This window comes from Rhipicephalus microplus, chromosome 5 (assembly GCF_043290135.1).
Source record: "Rhipicephalus microplus isolate Deutch F79 chromosome 5, USDA_Rmic, whole genome shotgun sequence".
NCBI classification, from domain to species: Eukaryota; Metazoa; Arthropoda; class Arachnida; order Ixodida; family Ixodidae; genus Rhipicephalus; species Rhipicephalus microplus.
In genome coordinates this window covers 64,481,616-64,507,526 of record NC_134704.1, presented here as the reverse complement: position 1 = coordinate 64,507,526, position 25,911 = coordinate 64,481,616, and positions in this window count along the sequence as shown.

Below are 25,911 nucleotides of genomic sequence, written 5' to 3'. Positions count from 1 at the left end.
CGCTAACTGGAATACATTTTAACATTACTTGACAATCAGTAGAAGTCACCTATGGGTTACTTTGGTACGTAGTTGCTATGTAAGCTTAATCCTTGTGTGCTAACATGAGCTTCATTTGAAAGCGTGAAGCCACCATGCTCTAAGAGGTGAAGGTTGCATGTCTGAATGAGTAGTTAAAGGCTTGTTCAGCATCTAACTGTTGTATAGGAAATTTGGTGCTCAATGCGAGAACTTTTTCACGTCTTTATGCGCCGGCATTATCAGAAATCCAGGAAGTTTTCTCACAGTGCGAGATACCTTAACGTAAGTCTCGCTAGGACGTCACTGAGCCCCAGATTGCTTATGTAAAGCTTGAATATGAGATCTTTGAACGCTGGTTAGTTGACTCTTAGAGGGACGTTCAACTTGCGCGACAAGAGCAGACTGAAGCAACGAGCAAATCTGACAGCCTGTAGTGCTTTCGCTGTACTTTCCTTTTCTTCTCATTTTTTGGGCAGCTTTAACGTCATAGAAAATATGTTAAGCGAATAGTTCATTCAAATACGATTGCTTAGACTTACCCAGTGCACTAGCAAGCCCCATAGCAAGGTACTTGGCAAAGAAGCTGTCCATGTCTCACGACTGCGAAGATTAAAGATAAAACGAGTTATCCCTGTGAAAACTACAAACGTGTGGGAAATCATGTGCGTTAAACCACAGTGAGCAAAGAACTTACCACTGTGTCATGTTCTTTGGCATTAAAGATGAATGAAGAAATGGAGCACTGATTACAATATTTAGCTGTGCTTGCTAGCTTATTTCTGAATGTTCATCACAGATGCTGACAATTTTCTGAGAGGAGCCTTAAGAGAATACATGATATGCGGTATTAATGCAGACACCGTCTTTCAAAATGAGTGGGCTTAAGCTATTGGATTGTTACATTCAATGTTCGGTGTCCAAATACTCAGTGAAAAAAATGCTAATCACATAAGAAACTCGTGCACTTCCCCTTACAAGCATTTGTAAACTATGTGTGCGGTCAATATAAAAATGCGCAAATTTAAAGGTTAGTTTTACTCACAATGTTTTGAGACGGTATCCATTCAGCGGCTTTAATTAAACACGTTTATTACATGAAAAGTACTCCTACATAATGACCTAGTTGTCCATACAGAAACACGCCGCTCCCTCGCGATCTAGGAAGCCCTGGGGCAGTGGACGAGTGCTGTTCTTATAAGCTGCCTCTTATAACACGCGCAACAGGCGATGCCGGCAGGGAGTAGTCGTCTGCTGCCAACAAATCGAGAGTGATGTGCCGGCACGGCGAGAGAGCTGCAGACATCGCCCGTTACGTGAGCGTAGAGGCAGCGTAAGCTAACAGACCCCGTGTCCACCACCGAAAAATGGCCATTTCATTCGTCGATCGCTGCTGGCAAAAAGTGGGCATGTTTTCGTTTGTCGTCGGTTGACGGAGCTGTATGCAGCCGTGGCGCAATACCGCTGCAGAGCACAGACCTCACGCTCTAGTGTTCCCTTTCATATACAGCGGCAATGTACACCCGTGGTGAATATTTCGCAGGCCATGCTTCCTTAGAAATACATGGGAGAGTGGCCTGTGAACTTTTAATCTCCACCCCCGCCCCCTGTACATCTCGAACCCATGTAGGCAAAGAGAAAGCGTTCGAAACAGCCAAAAGTGCCGGCATAAGAAACATGCGACGGTTGTTGAACGCTTTCTGTCTCCTCCACCTCATTATAGCTTGCCTGCTCTAATATACAAAAAGGTTCTATGCTGCAGATATGAAGCAGTTTATTTTTGGCACTTGTTTTCTAGTTCACGTAATATTACCAAGGAGCTCCTGATGACTATAATGACAATATACCAAACAATGCAAGACCCTTGCGTGTCCGCATCCCGGTATGTGTAGGTTGCGGGTGGTAGTGGCCAATTTTGGACTGTTTTATACAACTTGCGGATTTTTAAAGTGGATTGATGTTTAAGTGCACTGGTGTTCTAGCCCATAAACCTTTCAAAAAGTGGTCGTTGTGCCGGATTGTTTAACCCTGCTCGTTGAAGTTAGCCGGGCAAAACTTTCGCAGGGAAGGTACCGCTGTGTGTTCCACACTATAGAGCTATTTTTGAATCTTCCACGCAATACGTCGATAAATGTTTTTTAAGAGAACGATCTAATGTTATTGCACAGTTTTCTATATTACTTATAAAGCAGTTATATTCTTTGCAAAAAGTCATTTGAGCACGCCCACGACTAATTACAAAGCTGTAACCTTGCAACAAAATGTTCGGATCTTCAAAAGCTATAAGCACTAATTTCTTGCTCAAGAGATAAGAGTCACATTGCAGCAGAGAACGTGTAGAGTATATTGGGTTGCCGATATATCAAGATAGTTGTTAAAGTTGGGAATGGATTTGCGACGTATGTTTGGCTCGGATGACACTAGTATTTTTTCAGCTGAAGCGTTATGGTTACAAAAAAAAGCGTACTATACAGATAGTCAATAATTTTGAAGTAGTGACCCCAAAATACGCTGCATCAGATATTTCGCAAAAAATTGCATGCAACTACTGCTGATACTGCATTGAAACTTTCATACCACCTAAATAAAGTTAATTATTCGATTGAGTGTTTTCAAATACCTCCTCCTATTTTAAAGACCATGTCTCGTGACTTTGATTCGGCTTAACGGGAAATGTCTAATTTTCAAAACGGTTAATAATACAGCAGAACGTTTCCCCGGCTAATGTGACACCGCTCTGCTCGAAAATACGCATCTGTGAAAATTATTTCTTACCGGTCTGGCTTTCGATTTTGTTAACTACGTTACCTAAAAGAACGTGTCTATAGACATGTGAATTTAAAAAAAAAGGTCTGGCTAATTCCTTTGGAGATTCAAAAATGCACTTTTAATACCTCGTTCAATAGAGCTCTTCAAATTACTATGCTGAAATGGTTGCTTCGAGTACGTAAATAGTTCTGTTAACTAAAAAAGAATACGACGGAGGACAGTTGTTGCAAGCGGTTGCTCATATTTGTTCTTTGCGTATGTCCAAAATATTTTTTCGACTCGAAGTATGAAGTACTAGTGTTTACTTTTTTCGAAATCAAGAACAGAAGCTTTCAGGGAATTGAAGTCTTACCGTATTTGACAAAAGAGGTGCGTGATCTGAAGACCCGATGCTGTTGTTTGAACGCGCAGAAGAGGGTTGGTCCTTTTAAATGCCACGGAAAGAATTCCGACTCATTAAGTTAACATGTTTGGATGGCAAAGAGCTTTGGACAGAAAATTGAACTTTTGAAGCGGACAGGCTAAGCATGCGTTTCACTTTTTGAGTTGATGATTATAAGAATGCACATGTTCATTTTATTTCTGCACACGTGTGAGATGAGTGACGGGAAACGTCAAACACTATGAGGATAAAATAGCAGCTTGAAATGCAGAGAAATACAAAGTTAGCCTAGTTTTTCCACAGCGTGCCCATTTATAGAAATTCCACGGTGTAAACTTTATCGCTGTTTTTCTTTAACTGTCATAAAACAATATACCTGCGAGGGTAATATAACTGATAGGCATGTGAATGACAACGCATCTAGTGAATACCACCCAATTACTGCGCGACACGATGTGCAACTCTGAAAGTTCACGGACAAATTTCGGGCACAAAACCATATTATATCTCACACGTCTAGCGATCTTGTAGGCCACAGGAACAGAACATGCTGCTGCGAACCTCACTTTGTCCTTCACATTTCAAACGAATATGCGAAATATATTTTTATGGTGCCAAACTCACTGAGATACATTAACAAAAACGCCACGTGGCATCAAGGTCTCGCCAGTGCCGTGTCATGTTGTAATAGAAGATGAAGCTCTATGACAGGGTATACCCAACCAGGTCACGTATGCGTCTTCATTGAAGGGTTGGGTGTTCGTGTCTTGAATCAAAACACCTAGGAGCAGGTTAAATGACACTTTCTTGTTCAGTATGACACAGATAGAGAAGTATAGTATTGCCAATAACATTTTGCTCACCTAAAAACGTGAAGGTGGCTACGTGAGGGCAAAATATATTGTCGCGGGTTATAAATTACAGGGGGTTTATTTAAAAACATGGACGGTGGAACTTGCTTTGCTTGCTTGCTTGTTCCTTTCTTTTGTGGCTCTCACCCACTAAGGGGGATTGGCCAAGAAGCCGGTGGTTAATGCAAGTAAATACCTATAGATTTTCTAGATTAGGGGATATGATTACTGTGTTTTGACTGTGAAATTAATTTGGCGCAATGTCAGAAAAAAAAGAAAAAAAAGGGGGGGGGGGAGAAATAATAGAATTTGTTGAATATCTGTGGTGGAATCGTTATATGAAATTCTCCTAAAAGTTGAATCATTGCAGTGTATCAGCTAAATACTAAGTGGTAGTGTGACTAGTAAAATTCGAGAGCTGATTGCTGACTCAGCAAGGTAGTCTTCTTGTGTTATATATGAATTCGCAGAGAGCCCCGCAGATGTTCCATTCGCTATATCCCAATGAAGTGGCCCCAAAAGACAAAATATTGGGAGTATTAAGTGATATTCCTAACTTTCTGGATAAAATTTCGAAGCAGTTTTTTCTTTGATTTTTGAATCGGTGACATGTGATGAGAAAGTGGTCGATATGTTCAGGTTCGTTACAGCTTGAGCACAGAGGGGATGGCACCAGACCAGACCTGTTTAAGTAGAAATTAAGAGGTGGTACACGGCAACGTAATTTTGTTACCAATACTTCCAATTTACGCGTGGGACACCATTTATTATTCCATGTGAAGTGCAGGTGCGAGAAACCTGGATTCGGTATCATGGTTTTTGATGAGTCTTCAAGAAGGGAAAGTTTTCTAAACCTCACTGCTGTTACATAAGCTGTAGGAGGCATAATTGGCACAATCGGAAGATCATGAGATGTTCGTGCAAGTTTGTCAGCCATCTCGTTTATAAATATACTACGATGGCCTGGCACCCATATCATTCGCACTAGACGAATGTTTGCTGGGATTAATGATTTAGAAGTCCCTAGTACTGCTGATGTCGACGACGATGATGAGAATGAACACACGGAATACGAGTCGGTCACTATCGCAGCTGTCGAATGAGTCGCAGGAAGCTTACGAATAGCTAGTATAACGGCCAATAATTCCGCTTCAAATATTTGTGTATAATCTGGGAGGCATAATGAAAATGACCAGAATAATGAGAGAGAAAAAATACCCACACCTGCCTTCTCGCCACTCATAGATGCATCCGTTGCAATTACTGTATTAGTACCTAATTGAGACAGGTGTTGTTCTAATAAACCAATAAAATATTTAGAGGGCAAGTGTTTAGCGTTCATGGGGAAGATATCGTCGAATTCTATTTGCACTTGGCCGATTGGTTTGACAGATGGTGTGATCTCGAATATATTAACATTTAAAGCATCTAGAAGTGTTTCAACAACTAGCACTTGGGGTTTATATACACGGAACCAATGCTCATTGAAAAAGACACCAGGCTCGGCAAAGAATACAAATTGTCGCCTTCTTAAAGTGGATTCAGAAAATTTTACATAGGTGTTTACTGTTAAAATACGAAATCTGCAAGCAAGGGTGGGTATCCGAGCTTCTTGATACAAAACATTGTTTGCTGTGAATTTTGGCACACCTAAACAACTACATAGGGCTTCCCGCTCTAAGAGAATGAGGAAGTTTATTTTGTATGCTGGTCCACCAGAGAATAGTACACATCCGAATTCAAGAATCGGACGAACGTACATGCGATAAATCATGATCAGCGTATCTCAGCGAAGACTGGAACGGAGGCGGCTAAGCCTACCTATCATTCAACAGCGCGTGTCGCCTTAATTTTAATATGTTCAAGGTGGTCACGCCAGCTCAGTTTTTGATCGTACAGTACACCCAGATATTTAATACAATTAACCTGGGGTATTATTTCTTGATGGTACTGAAGAGAAATAGTAACTGGTGCGTCCAACGGAAAAACTAATATAGCACTTTCAGTTACGTTCAGGTTCATATGAATTTTCTGAAACAAGGTTTCCAATTTTGCCAAATAACACTGTAAAGTCGAATGTAGTGAATAAATATCGTTGTCAGATGCAAAGAACGCGATATCACCTGCATATACATATATGTGTACCTTATCACTCTGTGGTATTGAACTTAACAAAATGTTAAATAGCACAGGCGATAGAACAGAGCCTTGAGGAACACCTCTCGTTTGGCTATACTTCGGCGTGGAAACACCTCGTTGGAAGCAATAAAAGTTTCTGTCTTTTAAGAATTCGTATATCCAATTTGTTATGTACTGCGGGAACGTAAGCTCTTTTAGGACATTGATAAGAATAGCATGTTCAACACTGTCATATGCCTTGGCTAAATCAAGGGTTACTAGTGCCGCATATTGTCGTCTGTGCCGAGCAAGCTTTATACGAGCCTCTAAATCAACATGCGCCCACCATATAGAGTAACCTGGTCTAAATCCAATCTGGCACGCACTGAGTATCGCATTATCTGTTATGAACTTCGTAACTCTAATGTAAAGTATTCTTTCTATTAACTTAACTACGTGTGATGTTAAAGCGATTGGCCTAATGTTATCTATCTGCATTCCTAGTCCCTGTTTTTTAAGAAGCGGTATTATTTTTGCAAGTCTCCAGTCAGGAGGTATCCAACTATTTTCAAGTGAATAGTTGACAACGTTAAGGAGGTCTTCAGGAGAGATGTCGAATAATATTTTTAACATTTCTAAAGTGACGCCATCTGGTCCAGGACCTGTGTTTGGCAGAATACAAACGACGTGCGCAAGTTCATCTCTACTTACTTCAATAAAATCATTTCTGAATGACGGTTTTGCACACTTTATCTTGATTTATGATGTAAATCTCTTCTCCAATTCTATTGCAATTTCCGTTAATGTATCTTCCCAATCAGTTGGAGAAAAAATAACTGAGTCAATATTTACGTGTGCTGTAATAGCTTTACGATTACGGAGAAATCTGAATAGAGCTTTCTTGTTGCCACTCTTGGAAAAGTAGCTGTACCATTTTTCTTCATAATCGTCTTTCGCTAATGAAACTGTTCTCCTAAAGGTAGCTTTAGTAAATAAATAATTTCTCCAATTAGTCGGACATTGGTTGGTGAGGAGTTTTTTTCCATGCAGCGTTGCGGCGTCTATAATCTCTGGCGCAATCCTCATTCCACCAGGCAGATATGAATTTTCCCTTTGTTGAAGATATTGTGAACTGTGATTTTTTAATTGTACACTTTAGGGTGGAACAAAGGCTCATAGCTTTCATATTTGCTTCCATATTGGGTAAGCAAGACAGCGTTGACTGTAAGTTTTTTTTTAATTTAGAGTAGTTTACAAAACTTTGCACCTGGCGATCTACCGTCACTAAAGGAGTGCTGAATTCAAATACCAGGGGGCAGTGATCACTACTTGTAGCAGTATCAAGAACAGTCCAAGACGATATTGTCACACTTGAGCTAGCAAATGTCAAATCTAAGACGGACCTCGAATTACATCGAACGAATGTCGGAACTCTGGAGTTCCAACAAATAAGGTTATTCCGATTAGTCCAGTCCCACAACCGTTTTCCTGATGAATCAGTGCGGAATCCCCATGAAACGTGATGGGAATTGAAGTCTCCCGAAAATAGCATACTGTTTCTGCAAAAACTCGCAGCCACGTCAAGGGCTATTTCATCTTGTATTCCAGCCGGAAAGTAGTTGTTGACTATAGATCGTGGCGCGCATCCGGGAAAGTGAATTTCCAGAACCAATACTTCATAATCGTGTGATATTTGTTGGTAAACTAAGTGTGCTTTATGGCAAATTTTGGATGAAATAAAAAACATTAATCCTCCACCGCGTGAGTCTCGGTCCAATCGAAAGCACTGATAGTCTTTTAGATAGAAGTTTTGATCACAGACAGCCAAGTTTCTTGTAAAATTATGACGTCTGGAGATTGTTGAGAAATTAGGTATAATAAGTCTGTAGTTGCAGAGAGAATTGAACGGCAGTTCCACTGAAGTACTCTAAGGTACCTTATGATGATAAGCAAGCAGTAGCAACTGCTTGATCTAAGATACTATATTTTAAGAAGTCCGCTTTAGTCCTAGGTTCCTTCACACTCTTTTTTGTTTTTGGATGAGAAGAATTATTAAGTTTGCTAGTGGGTGATCTGGTGCGTTTCAAAAGGCGAGCATCCATATCTACATCCCGATTAATTATTGATTCTGAATCAGATATACCTTCCTGCTCAGTTGTGTTAGGACTGGAAAGCATTGCCTCTTTATCGATAGAGACATCTGACTGATGTTCGGCAGGTTTACTAATTGAGGCACTAGGAGGTTGGATACGCTTAGTTAATCGATCAGATGCACCCGACATCTGTGAATCCATAATACTAGTGAGTGAGTCGGACAGATTCAGTAAAACATTTTATAATACTTTTTCTACGGCCTTTTCTACCATAGCAGAAATGGACTGAGAAAGTGATGCATTCATAGAAAGAGGTGGACGAGCTGCTATACCGGCATAACCCTGACTCCTGCTTTGAATTTCTGCAATTGCTTCTCTACGAGAGCATCGTCTCCTTTCAATGATTTCAATCATCTGAAGTTCCTTTGATCTTGCAGGGCAGTTAGGATCGTCTGCAGCGTGATTTGCCTTGCACAAACAGCATGTCTTATTGTCTGATTGACACTCAGCAGTACTATGACCAGCCCCGTATATGGCTCCGCATATGCGGCATCGAGTCTCCGATCGACAACCTTTAGTGCTGTGTCCAAAGCGCCAACATTTAGCACATTGCAGCGGACGGGGAGCCAAAGCTTCGACCTTATAGATAAGCGGCCATGCCTTGATCTCCGAAGGGCGATTTGTTGCAGCGAATGTGGCAATTACAGTTTCAGTGGGAACTTTCTGTTGGTTTTCCTGTTTGGTACAGCGGTAAACAGAAATAAATCCTGCTGGGGAAAAGATGTCCAAGACTTCTACTGGGCTCAGACTTGCGTCTATCCCCTGAACCAATCCTTTTCAGCAAGCTAGATGAGGTGGGATAAAAGGTCTCACCGGATGTGATGCAAAAGTAGTGCACTTCAGAAGGTCTTGGATGCAGGCCTTGTCTGGTGAGCAGCATAGTATCCCCTCGCGTCCAAACTTACGAACCTCTGTTATCAGTAGAGAGTGGGGAGTGGTCGCACGAAGTTCCGTTTGGATTGTCTTGGGATTTTTCATGCGGATGAACCCACCGGTGGTCGGCACCAAAGCGACAGGAATGCTACGGGTTCCATTGCGGAGAAACAACTCCAGAGGAAGATCTTGAGGGGGAACAGAGGCTGATCAGAGGGAAGGCCTCTGGCACGGAGAAAAAACAGACATGAAATAAGAAGAAGTTACACTTATCAATGCACTAAAACAGTTGCGGAACAAGAGGTAGATCTAATAAAATAAAATAAAATAAAAGTAACCGCCGGCTACTTGACCGCAACCCTGAGGATGGAACAAGGAACGCAGGCGCAGGCAGTGGCGTTGTTCTAAAACGAGCGGACCCTTCTTCCGGTGGAACTTGTAGAGACGCTCTCAGAGAAGGCCGCTATGATTGTCGTCTTCTTCACTCGCCTGCACTGCACCTCTCGAGCAAATCCGCGTTCTTCGTTGTCGTCGCTTTCTCGCCGCTAAATGCAGCTATGCACGCGGCATTACCCTCCCACCAGAGTGAGCGTCGTCCCGATGCTCAACAGGTAGAGATGCGGCCAGCGGTTGTTTTTTTTCACCCGATTTACATGTTTATCCAGTACAATACAGTGCAAGTAAAAAGTTGATTCAATACAGAAGGAGGTCCCAAAGTAAAAACTTTCGGGGGAACCTCCTGTGAGTTCACGATTGTATAAAAATATAGAACAAAGATTGGCAACTAAGGAAAAAACAGCAGGCGAATAAAACAAAATGAACGTAATGAAAATTATTATTGAAACTTATGGTAGTTCAAAATGTTTACATGTAAGTGAAAAAACAGGAGATAACTAATTTGATTGAATGACTATAACATAACACATACAAATCACTAACTAATACAGTGTCACTTCAGAACCTATGCACGTACACATAACTGCATATAACCGTATTTAAACATATATATATATATATATATATATATATATATATGAGATCTAACAGACAGTAATGCCAAGGACTGTACAGGGAAGTTATTAGAACCAATGGAATGTAAATAATAAGAAAGAATTAAGAAATGTGGATGAAAAAATAACCAGCCGTGAGTAGGTTATTCCTGCCCACGGCTGGTTTATTTTTTCATCCACTTTTCTTAATTCCTTCTTCTTGTTTCCATTCCATTGGTTCTAATAACTTCCCCTGTACATTCCTTCGCATTACTGTCTGTTATATCTCATTAATATTGTGTTAAAACACGGAAAAACGAGCCCTTAGCTATACACTCCTTTCCCTTATTTCATTGAACGAGGGTCTCGTACTGGCAGACTTGGTGTGTTTAGGTTGTATATAAGAGGGACAATTAATCAGCTGCCCGCTCATAATAAGTTCACGTTCTACGTGACGCCAAACATGCGAATAAGAGTTTTTTCACACTCGTCGCTCGGCTTATGGATGGCGCTGACTGTCACTCCTACTTCTAAATTCACATATAAACCCAAAAAGTGGATGGAGGGAAGGCCGCTGTGATAGCTCAGTGGTTAGAGCATCGAACGCGTTATTCGAAGGTCATAGGTTGGTTTCCTGCTCACGGCTGGTTATTTTTTCATCCACTTTTCTTAATTCTTTCTTCTTATTTACATTCCATTGGTTCTAATAACTGGCCCTGTACATTTCTTGGCAACTGTCTGTTAGATCTCATTAATAGTGTGTTAAAACACGGAAAAACGAGCCCTTAGCTATACACTCCTTTCCCTTATTTTATATATATATATATATATATATATATATATATATATATATATATATATATATATATATATATATATATATATATATATATATATATATATATATATATATATATATATATATATATATCAAAAGGGAAACGCAAAAGACGACGCGCTCAAGTATGCATCCGTATCAACCCCAACTGTCCGTCGTGTTGTATGAGTGATGATCTCTTCCACTTTCTCTCCCTGCCCCACACACGCGTCTAACCACAAACACGCACATACATACATGCATACTCGCAAAAGTCTCGCTATAGTGATAATTACGAACAACTTAAGGGAGTGCTTTCAGCACTTGCGCGTGATGGAAGTGGTGCTAAGTTCACGGGAATCCATATGCTGCTCCCGCCGCCTGGTTCATTCTTTCTCAGTTGTTGAATAATTGGCCTCAGCGCGTGTTAGCGTCCTGCTTGCGTAGGCGATCACTCGTTCCGTGTCTTCTTGCCACTACACAAGCACAGCTCCTAGGCCTACATTGCTTGCGTCAGTGTGAAGCATTGTTGGCGCTTGTTCGTCGAAGTGAGCAAGCACTGGGGGTGTTTGAAGACGTTGGCGGAGGTCATTAAACGCTGCTTGCTGTTAGTGATTCCACTCAAAGGTGGCGTCGTCTCTAGTGAGGCGAGTTAACGGCGACGCAATCCGTGCAAAGTCGGTGATGAACCGGCGATAGTAGGCGCATAGGCCCAGAAAGCGCCTGACAGCTTTCTTATCAGACGGTACTGGGAAGTGTGCCACAGCCGCAAGTTTTTCGGGATCAGGCCGAACGCCGGTACAGCTGACGACATGACCAAAAAACAGCTGTTCTTCAAAACAAAAGTGGCATTTCTCTGGTTTCAATGTGAGGCCTGCGGAGCGTATGGCTCGTAAAACAACTTCTAGCCTCTTGAGATGCTCTTCAAACGTTGGGGAAAACACTATGACGTCGTCTAGATAAACTAAACAGGTCATCCATTTTAACCCTGAAAGTACAGTGTCCATGAGCCTTTGAAAAGTAGCGGGCGCTCAGCACAGACCGAAGGGTAGAACTTTAAATTCATATAAACCATCCGGCGTCACAAAAGCGGTTTTTTCCCGATCTCTTGGGTCTACCTCGATCTGCCAATATCCACTTCTGAGGTCCATTGAAGAAAAGTAGCGAGCGTTCCGAAGCCTATCGAGGGAGTCATCTATACGTGGAAGCGGATACACATCTTTCTTAGTCACTTGATTCAGCTTCCTGTAATCCACGCAAAAACGCAGGGTACCGTCCTTTTTCTTAACTAATACTACAGGCGATGCCCACGGGCTCTGTGATGGCTGAATAACATCATCTTCAAGCATTTTAGCGACTTGTTGCTGTATCACTTCCCGTTCCTTTGGAGCCACACGATAAGGATTCTGGTGTATAGGCCTTGCTGCGTCGTGGGTAATTATTCGATGCTTTGTTAGCGGCGTTCGACCGACCCGTGATGTCGATGAAAAGCAGTCCTGGAATTCAGCTAGCAGCTCAAGAAGTCTAGTTCGTTCGTCCCTTGACAACGTAGTACCAACGTCAAGATTAGGTAGTGATTCTTCTTGAGGTACTTCGTCTAGGGCCGATAAACTGCCTTGGATTTCTGCAGTAGTGTCAAAGTAAGCGACGGCTGTACCCTTCGGGAGATGTCGGCGCTCGGTGCTGAAGTTAGTGAGCAGCAAGTTTGTGCGTCCAGTAGTGACAGTGACAAAACCTCGAGCAACTGAAATACCGTGGCTAAATATCAGTGAGCTTATTTGGTCAGCAATGCCGTCGCCGTCAAACGGCTCATCCCCTGCCACCGAAACAAGCGTACACAATCGTGGCGGGACGACCACATCGTCATCCGTTAGACGCAAAGGCCCTGAACAAGACGTATGTCTCGGCTCTGAACAATCGACTAAAGTAGGGCTCCTGTTGCGAAATGTAATGACACTGTCAGGGATGTTGATCACGGCGCCATGTTCTCTCAAGAAATCCATTCCGATAATCAGGTCTTTACAGCATGAAGCGAGAACGACGAACGTCGCCACGAAAGTAGAGCCACCGATGTCGAGCCTTGCTGTGCACATTCCGACAGGCATCAGTAATTGGCCGCCTGCCGTCCTTAAGTGAGGTCCCGTCCACGCTGTCTTTACTTTCTTGAGGCGTACGGCAAGGTCATCACTGATAATAGATAATTCAGCCCCGGTGTCGACTAAAGCTTTGACTTCCTGTCCATCCACAAGAACGGTAAGGCCCGGGGTCACGATTTCGTCGGTATTACGTCTTGTCGGCTTTACAGCGTCCTGAGGTGGGAGTAATGGGGGCTTTTTTTCTTCGTCTTGACAGCCTGCAACCTTACCCCCTGAGGTCGCGGCCTTCAGTTTCCCCGGTGTGGGCTGGGTGATCTCGCTCCTCTGGTGTCGGCAAAAGTGCGGCGCTGCAACGAAGGTGACTGGGCAGGAGAAGGAGAGCGTGGTCGATGTCGGAAGACCGGCTCGTAATCAGTTGTAGCCTCGTCATCATTGTTACGGCGGCCGTCGAATGGGTGTCGAGGTACCGGAGGTCCTTGAGAACCGACATCTCCACGGCGGGATACGTACTCGTTGGCATGTCGAATGTCAAACCGTGGCCTGAGAGGGCGAGACGGATCGGCGCGGTGCTAGCAATAGCGGGCTATGTGGCCTACACCTCCGCAGTTGAAACAGAGTGGACGCCTGTCGGCAATGCGCCAGGTGTCCGTTCGGCGAAGCTGTGGTTGCCGTGATGACTCCTCACGCGACGAAGGCCATGGCAAGCCAGAAGACGACTGGTCGTATGGGGGCTGGATGGATGGGCGCCACGATGTCTCCCCTTGTGGTGGTGACCAAGGAACAGTTGCAGATGGCGGGTAGTATGAAGGCGGAGCGGGTGGGGAGCTTCGAAGGGCGGCGGCGTACGTCATGGGACGTTGTTCGGGGGCAGGATGAGCTGTCGAGAATGCTTGGCGGATTTCCTCACGGACGACTTGAGCGACGGATGTCATGGGTGTATCCACTACCGGAGTCCGCAGCCTTTGCAATTCTTCACGAACAATCTCTCTAATCATGTCACGTAAGAAGCTATGACTGTCAAACGTCACAGCGGCGGCCTGAGTTTGGGGGTTGCTGCACAAGCGGTCATATTGTCGGCAGCGTTGGTGAAGGGCCCGCTCGATGGCCGACGCTTCTTTGATGAAGTTCTCTACAGTGCTTGGCGGGTTGCGCAGAAGTCCGGCGAACAGCTGCTCTTTCACGCCGGGCATGAGGTAGCGCAACTTCCTATTTTCAGTCATCTGCGGGTCAGCCCTCCGAAATAAACGTGTCATGTCTTCGGCGAACATGGCGACCGTTTCATTGGGTTTTTGAACCCTTAGCTCTAGTAGTTGGTGGGCGCGGTCACGTCTGTCGACATTGGCAAAAGTTTCAACCATCTTCTGGTGAAAGTCGGTCCATGTGGACAGGTTGCCTTCTCTGTTCTCGTACCAAGTACGAGCGCTGTCATCGAGATAGAAGTAGGCCCGGCCGAGCTTTTTCTGAGCAGACCAGCGGTTGATCTTCGCAACACGGTCATAGTGGTCTAAACAGTCTTCTACATCTTCGTGTGCGCCACCACCAAAGCGTTTAGGCTCCAGCGATTGAAAAAACGTTACCTGGGATGGAGCGGGGGCACTGGTGCCGAGAAGTACAGGCGGGGGGCTGGTGTTAGCCATTTCTAGATGTCTGGTAGAGGTTTTCTGCGAGGGGTTGCAGTCTGGAGGAATACCTCGTAGCCGACGACTGAATCGATGGACAGGGGTTGCAGTAGGCACGTCCGGGCTGGATGAACGGCTCCCACTAGGACTGTGAAGCATCGGACAGCGTCACGGCCCAGCTCCTCCACCAGTGTCGCAGTGCAACGCGAACAAAAGATGACAGCAGCTTACGGCAGCGAAAAGAGCGTATTCAGGATCAGCTGTACAGCTTTGTTTTGTTTTGTTTTGTTTTGTTTCCCTGGGATGTTGGCTCATACCCACTCAGGGGGATTGGCCAAGAAAGTGTAGTGCAGTTTTTCTGTGATCATTTTAACTATGTGTAATGAATTGGTATTATAATAAGACTAATGTAAAAATAAAAACAACATAGAAAGAGCAAACGAAAAAAAAATCAAGTTGAGCAATTTTGAGATTTGAGGTGTTATGGTTACTACATAGCTGCGTTTACTTCACTCTGCCCTGGGGAGTAATAAATTATTTTTTTTATTGAAGATCACAAAGGTATACGCTTGGTTGCCTGAATATCATCGCAAACGGCATTGAAAGCATCCCTGTGGCAATGTCCCAAAACTGAGGCACCAAAGCTTAGCGCCGTTTCCGCCGTCAATCTAAGGCCTATTTTCCGAAATGGCATAACTAGTAACCTTTTTCTAAGTATATCGTAACGGCGACAATACAAAAAATAATGATCTAGTGATTCCATTTCTCCGCAGAATGCGCCGAGGGGTGATGTTGTCTGACCAGTTCTGTGTAGATACAGGTTTAGGGGGGGGGGGACACGACATTGAAATTTAGTAATTAAGACTTCGAGCTTTCTGGACTGACTCCAGTGGGGTTGCCATGGAAACATGAGGTGGTTATAGTCTGTCCATGTAGTTACTTTTTCTATCGTATCAGTGGAGATTGCTGATTTTCGATATCTTATTGCCGTGATATATTCCACATCTGGCAGTATGGACAAAACTGGCCCTTCAAGTGTGGCTCGTGCTAAGGAATCGGCCAATTCATTTAATCTTAATCCACAGTGTCCCGGAACCCATAGTAATCTCAGGAGTCTCAACTGCGGGGCTATTAATGTTTTGAATGTGCTTAGAATTCGAGAGTTCTCTGAAGCTGTCAGAGCTGCACAAACTGAAAGAGAATCCGTCATTATGACTGCGTTGTTTTGATTTGATGAAAGTTTTCGAAGAGCTAAAAGTATCGCCAAGAGCTCCGCTTCAAAAACTGGAGTAAAATCAGGCAGTCTCACTGAAAAGGACCAGTCAAGCGAATCAGAGGCAATGCCTACACCTGCCTTTTGATTATTTACGGAAGCATCTGTGGCTATTATATTTTTACTTTCTGCATGATCCAAGTAATCTAATAATATGTTATTTAAAAATATTCTACATTGTAATTTGGCGTTTTGGGGGAATATATCATCATACTCAATAATATGACAATTCGAGTCATTAGTCTCAATTACATTTCTAATGTTCACATTTATACTTTGTAGTTTTTTTTGTACAAACATTATCTGAGGTGTGTGAAACCGTGGCCATTGAGCAAGAAAGAAGGCGTCTGGGTTTGCGATAAAGGCATATTGAGATCTTCTTGCCGGTAAGCTATAAAATTTAAAAAATGTCTGTACGGTCAAAATTCAAAATCGACAAAGTAGTGTAGGCAGGCGCGCTTCCTGGTACAGTACGTTGATAGCCACAAATCTAGGGAGTCCCAGACACATTCGCAGTGCTTCTCGCTCCAAGACAAGTAGAGGTTTCGTTTTATAAGCAGGGCCACCCGAGAATAATATGCAGCCGAATTCCATGATAGGGCGCATATAAATCTTGTACAACAGCTGTTGTTGTTGTTGTTGCCCCTTCGCACTGGCACATACCCACTATGGGGGTACAACAGCAAGAGGCCTGCTTCGTTGTCGTCCCGAAAACCACCTGACCCACTAGCTGGAATCTACAAAACATTCCTATCATCGTTCTTCTTCATATAAACACGTGTCAATATATATATATATATATATATATATATATATATATATATATATATATATATATATATATATATATATATATATATATATATATATATATATATATATTCAGGTATCGCATGTTGTTAGTAAGACCTATTTTAGATGCCGCCGAAAACAATGTAATGAGGGGCTTGATTTATTAATTGATGGTAGTGAGTTCTAGAAAGAAATTGCAGGAAACAAGGCTGCCATTTTGCCGTAGTTAGTACTTACTTTTGGAAGCAGAAGGTTACTATTTTCAGAAAACCGTGTGTTATTAGTATTTTGGAGATGTGTGAGGGGAAGTATGTCAGTGGGAATGTCAACGACTCTACTTCTGAATAATAAAATTCCAAGTTTGAGTTGAACGGTGGAAATGAACGGTAGAATTTCGAGAGTGCTAAAGAGGGGTGCTGCTGATGCTGTGTAGGATCTATGTGTGATAATTGGGACTGCTCTTTTCTGAAGGTGAATGAGAGATGTTAGGTGTGTGGCGTAGGTATTGGCCAAGGATAAAATGCAGTAGGTTAGGTGACTGTTAATGAAAGCATAGTAAAGGGATTTTAAAATGTGTTGCTGAAAACAATGCTTTGTGCGAATAAGTATGCGGATGCCAAAAGCAGTCTTTTTGATGACAGAATTCACGTGAATTTTATATTTGAGTTGAGGGTCTAATTTGACACCTAGAAAAGTAGTGAACTGTGATTGGGTGATGACGCAGTTATCAATGTATATTTCGTTTGAAATCTTAACGCTTTTTTGGGACGAGTGAAATAACATAAATGTTGTTTTAACAGGGTTGATTTTCAATTAGTTATTTTTGCACCATGAAACAAGCTTCGCGACATCAGTGTTTATTTTGCTAGTAGATTGTTAAGATCTTTGTCACTAGAAAATATCGTGGTATCGTCAGCATAAAAGATGCAGTCAGATGAGTTAAGTGATGACGGTAAGTCGGTAATGTAGATAAGAAACATGAGAGGTCCCAGAATAGAGCCTTGTAGGACTCCCTGGTTAGTTATTATGGGTGAGGATAAAACACCGCCATAATTGACAACCTGGGTTCTGTTAACGAGGTAGCTTTGTAAAAGGGCTAAAGTAGGCGCAAGGATTCCCAAGGAATGAAGTTTAGCATACAAAATAGAGTGGTTTATAGTGTCGAAGGCTTTAGTTAAATCTATAAATAACGCCCCTGCCCAGAGCCCCTTATTGATGGACTGTTTTGTGCTATCTGTTAGTTTAATCAGTTCTAATTCGGTAGAAAACTTAGCACGAAAACCAAACTGCTTATGTAACAAAAGGATCATGTTGTTAGGTAGTCCATTAGGCGATTCACAATGAGGTTCTAAATTACCTTACTAAAAAATGGGAGGATTGTTATAGGGCGATAATTAGAAAAACTTCTGTCTCCCTTTTTGACTACAGGTATTACTTTTCCTTGTTTGAGGATTGTAGGAAAAATGCCTGAACGAAATGCTCAGAGTGGTAAAGTTTCATGCGGACCGCTGAGAGTGCTGAAGTTTCATGCGAACCACGTACACTGTCTCAGGCAGATGCTGGCGACGTTTCCAACAGGAGGAGGCGTCGGGCACGACTTCGTACGTCACGTCGCTAAGACGGCGCAAAACCTTGTAGGGTCCGAAGTATCGGCGTAGGAGTTTCTCTGAGAGGCCTCGTCGTCGTACAGGAAACCAAACCCAGACTCTATCTCCTGGTTGATAAATGACTAATCGATGGCGAAGTTATTACGGTTGGGCGTCAAGTTGCTGCTGGTTCATTATTCTGACGCTTGCAAGCTGCTTTGCTTCTACGGCGCGCTCAGTGAAGTCTGCGGCGTCTGGCTCTGAATCAATGCAATCGAAAGGCAGCATGCAGTCAAGCATTGTAGTAACTTCTCTGCCATGAATTAGTGCGAACGGCGTCATTTGTGTTGTTTTATAACACTCCGTATCATACGCGAATGTGATGTACGGCAATATTCGGTGCGAAATCTTGTGTTGCACGTCGACGTACATGTAAAGCATATCAGCGATTGCCTTGTTAAGTCGTTCTGAAAGACTATTCGTTTGTGGGTGGTAAGCTGTCGTCTTCCTATGCGCTGTGCCAAAGAGCGTAAGTGCGGTGCGCAAAAGCTCGGCTGTAAACGCGGTACCTTTGTCTGTTATGACGACAGCTGGAGCACCATGTCTCAGGACAATGTTCTCAATGAAGAACTGGGCCGCTTCAGCTGCAGTGTCACTCGCGATTGCCTTGGTCTCCGCCTATCGGGTGAGGTAGTCCGTCGCCACTATAACTCATTTGTTGCCGCTGTCCGATGTTGGGAATTGGCCCAGCAGATCCATTCCGATTTGAGAAAACGGGGTTTCTGGCACGGGCACAGGATGTAATAGCCCAGCGGGTTTGACAGGTAGTACCTTGTGCCGCTGACAGTCAATGCAAGTTCGGACGTAATGTTTCACCTCTGCTGCAATTCTTGGCCAGTAATATTTTTCTTTGATGCGTGTAAGTGTTCTTGTGAAACCGAGGTGGCCCGCAGTGGTTTCGTCATGGCAGCTTGTAAAATTTCGCTTCGGAGAGCTCCAGGAACTACCGGCAGATAGCTTCTACTTGTTGATGAAAAATTCTTTTTGTACAGAATTCCGTCCCGTAAACAGAATGACGATAAGTTCTTCGAAAACACACTTTGTGCATTGGTGGCTCGTCCAATCAAGAATTCTATAAGCGATTTGAGCTACCGATAATCTTGTTGCCGAGAAATGATAGCTGCATCAACAACTCCTAAAAAACCTGGGAATTCATTATCCTCTATAGCCGGTGATTCAATCGGATACTTTGACAAACAGTCGGCGTCTAAGTGTTGCTTTCCGGACTTGTAAACTACGCCCAAGTCGTACTCTTGAAGCCGTAACCTCCATCGTGCTAAACGTCCAGATGGGTCTTTCATGTTGGTCAACCAACAAAGAGATGATGGTTGCTTACGACTTGAAAAGCGTGGCCATATAAGTATGGGCGGAACTTCGCAACTGCCCAAACGACAGCCAGACACTCTTTTTCCATTGTCTAGTAGTTGGACTCGGCGCGTGTCGACGTTCTGCTAGCGTAGGCAACAACTCTCTCCACACCATCTTGGCATTGGACAAGAACAGCCCCTAGGCCCACATTGCTGGCGTCTGTATGGATGGCTGTTGGTGCATTCTCATCGAAGTGAGCGAGGACAGATGGAGTTTGTAGACGCTGTCGCAGATCGTCGAACGAAGCTTCTTGCTCTTCATCCCATACATATGCGACGTCTTCCCTTGTAAGGCGGGTGAGAGGAGAGGCGATGTGTGCAAATTCTGCTATAAATCGCCGGTAGTAGGCGCAGAGACCCCGAAAACGCCAGACCGCTTTCTTATCAACAGGTCTTGCGAACTTTGCCATGGCTGCCGTTTTATCTGGGTCAGGCTTCACACCTTCGCGACTGATCACGTGTCACAGGAACTGGAGTTCTTCGAAGACGAAGTGGCATTTTTCCGGTTTTAGTGTGAGTCCAGCGGACCGTATGGCTTGAAGGACTGACAGTAGCCGCTTTAGATGCTCTTCAAACGTGGCCGAAAAAACCATCACGTCGTCGAGATAGAAAAGGCATGTTTTCCGTTTCAGGACGGACTGAATGATATTCATTAGTCTCTGAAACGTGGCTGGGTCTGAGCACAGACCAAAAGGGAGGACTTTGAATTTATAAAGCCCATCTGGCGTCACGAAGGCGGTCTTTTCTCGGTCGCTCTCATCTACTTCTATTTGCCAGTATCCTCTTTTAAGGTTCATTGACGAGAAGTAGCACGCATGCCGTAGCCTTTCCAAAGAGTCATCGATCCGTGGTAATGGATAAACGTCTTTTTTGTAACATGGTTCAGCTTACGATAATCAATGCAGAAACGCAAGCTGCCATCTTACTTTTTCACGAGTACCACTGGCGATGCCCAAGGACTCTTTGATGGTTGGATTACATCATCCTCTAGCATCTTCTTGACTTGCTGCCGGATTACCTCCCGTTCTTTCTGAGCAACGCGATATGGGTTCTTTCGGATCGGTCTTGCTGTGCCTTCCGTAATGATGCGATGCTTAATCAGAGGCGTTCGACCCACTCGTGATGTCAATGAGAAGCAGTCCTTGAACTGGTCGAGCAGCTCCATAAAACGGCATCTTTCAGTCGGTGTTAGACTCGGACCGATATCGACTGTTGGTGTATGTGGAGGTGTTTGAGCTGTGGCTTCCCCTTGCATTAGAAGACAGACGTGAGAATAGTCGAGCTCTTCGAGGTACGCCACAACCTTGCTTTTACCGATGTGCCGGCGCTCATTCGTGAAGTTGGTCAGAAGCACCTCTGCGCGCCCATCCACTAAGCTGACGATGCGGCGAGCGATGGCGATGCCTTGGCAAAAAAGAAGGGCAGTGATGCATTCGGCTATGGCGTCTTCATTACAGTGCACGCCGAAACACACGCAAACAATACTACATGACAGTGGTGGCACGCAGACGTCGTCGTCGACCACTCGTAACACCCTGGGTTCTTGGTCTGGATCATGGGTCACAGACTTTTCAGCGGCTAATGTGATCACACCATCACGTATATTGACCACAGCACTGTACTCTCATAAGAAGTACTCTCTTAAGCACCGTAATCTCTAAAGAAGTAAGGCAATATGACGAATACTAGCGTCAGACCCAGGGGGGAAGAGGTTGAGCTGATTCGAAAAGTAGCCAGAGCTCATACTAAAAGTAGGCATGGTAGCCATGTCATTTCATTACCTAATTTTTTGACAGATTGAACAGAAGTGTTATTAAGTGTAAAGTATGTAGTACTGACGAATAAATGAATGTATTTTCACTATACGGAAGCCCATACAAATAAAATGCTTTGCTATATCGGTTGGTTCTCAAGGCACAGTCTATTCGCACACGAAAGTATATTTTGCGATATATTCAGTGCAGAATACATACCGTTTCTGTACAATACATAGAAATATTACCACACACAGAGTAATTTTGGAGCATTCCAGCAAAAAGGCCCGTGCGAACACTAAATGTTGAAACAGTTTTTTTTCCGAGCCGCAGTTCGAACTTGATTGGCGGAGCTTACATAGTACAAGTTTAGCTTCCTATAGTGCAATTCAATTGAAATGAATGGTCAAGCATTGTTCTGTCGTGCATCTCTGTTGTTGTAAAGTTCACAAAAGAACGCACTGTGCGCAACAGATTTAGAAACTGGCGTGCTATAGATACACGTTTCCCAACGAGTATGTAACTTCCACACTTCGTATTTGCAGGCGAACCATGCCCTGTCACACACGCAGACAATATCATTTTGTAGCGTCAGATTGACCGAAATTTCAACTAGCCTTACTAGGATTTGCGTAGCTGTTTTGTCTCGTGCGTGGTCTTAAAATAATACGCGCAGCAACGTGTGGGCCTCTTATAATCTGTGCCTGGCTTCAAACCATGACGTCAATAAGATAATCACATGTATTCACGCCAGATGGCAATGTACGCTTGTGCCACGCAATAGTACGGCGCCTTTCGTCCCGTATTGGGAACAAGGGGGTTCTAAAAATTTGCTGGAGTGGAAAATCTTGCCCACCAGTGAAGCCGGACCAATTGTAAGAGGGCGGCTGCGGCAGCCATCTTACTAGGGGCATGATGAGATGTTAGCGTTCGGTGATTAAGGAGGACCGTTTTTCTGGCACGTCCAACAAGTTTAACGTGGCAAACTTCTCGGGTGAGATATTGCTCAAACCGCGTCCTTGCGTTACTAGCTTTCCTTCGTAAACCTCGAATTCATGGCAAATTTTGATGGACAGAGTCATCGATATTCGTCCCCATTGGTTATTTCATCAGAAACGACATTCTTTTAGTTTAAAATCAGCGTAACTTTTGGACTAACAGACCAAAACCATTTTATCTCTGAGTGGGCATCACCGAAACAGGGCATGTTTCTGGATTTTTGGAGGGCAAAAGCTGGCTTCACGATTGCTGGCAAGGCATTGCGTGAGCTCCCATCTTAGCTTTTTTTTTTTTTTAAACCTCCTTGACCGGGAAGAGTGCTTACAGGACGCGTGTGTGTGAAAAGCAGGAGGTATTGTCACTTTATTTTCGAGCAAACTAAGTTATTTTAATTGAATTTGAAAGAAAGAAAAGCGGCCGTGCGGTAGAACACCTGCTTGCCACGCAAACGGCGTGGGTTCGTTCGTCACTCGGGCTCGGAAATTTTTGTTAGTCGTCTCTTCTATTGTTCAGTTGTGGTCAAAATGATTATTTTTCTCTCGTAACCAATGATTCCGACAACTACAGCAATGCCAACACCAGAATTTAGGCTAAACGAGCTCTTTAACGCTATCACGTTTATATATGTTAGGAGTTTCATTTACCGAGAAATGGAGGTGCTGAATAGAAGTATGGAAGGAATCCCAGCAGAGCCATATCTTCTAGTAAAGTAGCATTTTTAAGAGATTTCCCTTTACTGTAAATATCAGTGTTTCATGCGGAAAATTTTTCAGACCTACTGCCAACACATAATGAAGCCAGTCGGCAATGTCTGTATTCACTGTACAGTTATGGCATTCGGATGCCTTCATTAAAATTTAGGACATTATACTGCAGTGCGCTGAATATTTAAAACCATCGCACTGCCTTTTAAAGTTTTAACCGACCAACCGACCGACCGACCTAGAACACTGAAATCGCACATGGGTTCCGAGTACACAATGTTCATAAATACGAATTCCATGTCAGTCCTTGTATAGAATAACCCAGATTTTTTTGCGCTTAGCCTTCCAGCGATGTTTACGGCGCTTGTTCGACGCTCTTGCCAGTGGACGCGTCACTTTGGGTAAACTACTTTTTACGATCGGTTTCCTTGGGCAGGAAGTTCCATTATGCAGACTCTCCCGCAAGTTTCTGGTGTAGCTGTTCCTCGGAATTTTTCTTGATTTCTTTCTCTTGGCTGCCCTTGCCTTGGGAGCATCAGCCCTTTCACTCTACGTTGGTCTTGGCTGCCTTATTCGAGAAGCTGACGTTGTCTCGACATTTTGCATTTCACAAATATATGCCGTGACAACCACATTCTCTCTATTCTTGACTTCTGTGGCTTACCCGAAGTGCCGTAGTTTTGATAAGTTTTGGCAGTAGGCTACTGTTTTCCCTTTGACTTTGAATTTCTCTTCTCTTGGCGAAATGGCCTTGATTTCCTTTCATCAGGTGTTTGTATGGTTGCACAGACGTGAGGGCTGCAATACAACAAAATCTGGCGTCTTAGGCGTGCAATCAACCTCGAGCTCTGGTGTGTCATCTTTTAAATTTCCAGATGCCTTCTGCGTTTTCTTCGTACAAGTCTCTTTCAGGATGTGCACTTGAGTTGTTGTAACTGTTGTATCATTTGCTTCGTTGATAGTGCACGCTGATGGAAGTTCTAAAGGCGTGGGCCAGTTTTTTGCAAGAATCAGTTGTTCCTTACAAGCTTGGATGCTCGTTACGGTGGTGAAATCAGCGACTTTCCGACTTCCAGCACGTTCAGCAATTCGTCGTCAATCTGAGTCGTCCGGCTTCCGTAGAACAAGATTGATGCTGAAGAAGCAAAGGCAAGATGGCAGCGCCACAGATGAGGAGTGCATGATAGCTTGTAAATCTGTCCAAATCATTTGCCTCATGGCCTCTAAGCGAGATTGTCGAGCATTTTATACGTATGCGACCTTATATTCCACTCTAACCTTGGCTAGAATGTTCTGGGGCTCATAAAGCTCTGCTTCTTCCAACTCTGCTTCCAAATGATCGATGTCAACTGTGCTTTTAATCTCCCCATCAATTCCTCTGAAAAGCTCTTACAGTTAAGTCAAAATTTGGTGAATGTTGGGCGATTCGAATAATGATGGGTGGTTCATATGGCATAGGTTTTCGATATCTGCGATGACCTGCGTGACGGCTTTGCGTGTTTGACTCTGCCTTTCGTAGAGGGTCTCCATGATCTTGTCCAGTGTCGGAAACGGGAGAGATCATTGGCCGGCCATGTCACGAGGCGAAGTCAGAGTCAACACGGCATCCATCGCAGAAGGTTCGCACAACGAATATCTGTCACTTGTCGGGCTGTCGTCCTTCATGATGTTGTGCGTACCGGGCCATTGTCGTGAAGAGAAGTGAAGACTAATCAGAACAAGACGTGAGGGCTCCCGTCTCGCGAGCCTCCAGACGATGTCTGCACTCACGGGGCCGCACTGTCAAAATGTACGTCGTTGATCTATGGACTGCCTTGACTTGCGAATATCGGGCCATCGTCGTCGTGACGGATGAGTCAGGACGGAGCCGAAGTAGACGTGAGGGCTCCCGTCTTGCAAACCTCCAGACGATGCCTGCAATAACGTCAGTCCATGGGTGCTCCTAGTAGTCTTAGTTGCAATCGGAGTCCTGCTCCCAGATCACAGCGGTGGTTAGGCCTCGCGCATCTGCTTTAGTGACGGCGGCTTCACAAAAGTCCTCGAGACTGCGACTGCAGTCGAGATTCTTGGGGTCCGCTCCATCTCACCTCCGAAGGTCCTTCCTCCCGGGTTTCACCGCACCAAAATGTAGAGCAAAGGACAAGCCGCCATCTCCACGGCGAAGCCCACCCGTCGGTCTCTTTATTCCAAATGCACTGCTCTGATCTTAATGATGATATCACCACTTCTCGTCTTGTATATAGTTTTCAATAGATAGATAGATAGATAGATAGATAGATAGATAGATAGATAGATAGATAGATAGATAGATAGATAGATAGATAGATAGATAGATAGATAGATAGATAGATAGATAGATAGATAGATAGATAGATAGATAGATAGATAGATAGATAGATAGTAAAAAAGCCTACAGTACGCAAAATTTGCTTTGCATATTAAAACATGTAATAGTCAGTGCCGCGCTCGGGCGACGAAAAGAAAAAAGCGTAAACGTGAGATACATGTTTCATTTCTACGTGAATATTTTGTGTGGTCGAGGTAGTACGCATGTCTAGCCATATGCACGAGACTGCTCATGCACAATGGCCATCGTTGGCTGCATCTTCGCGCAGTTACATGGTCTAAAAACAAAAATAACAACACACCAGAACCATCAGCAGGTCCCCCTTTTTTAAGCACACAATTTTT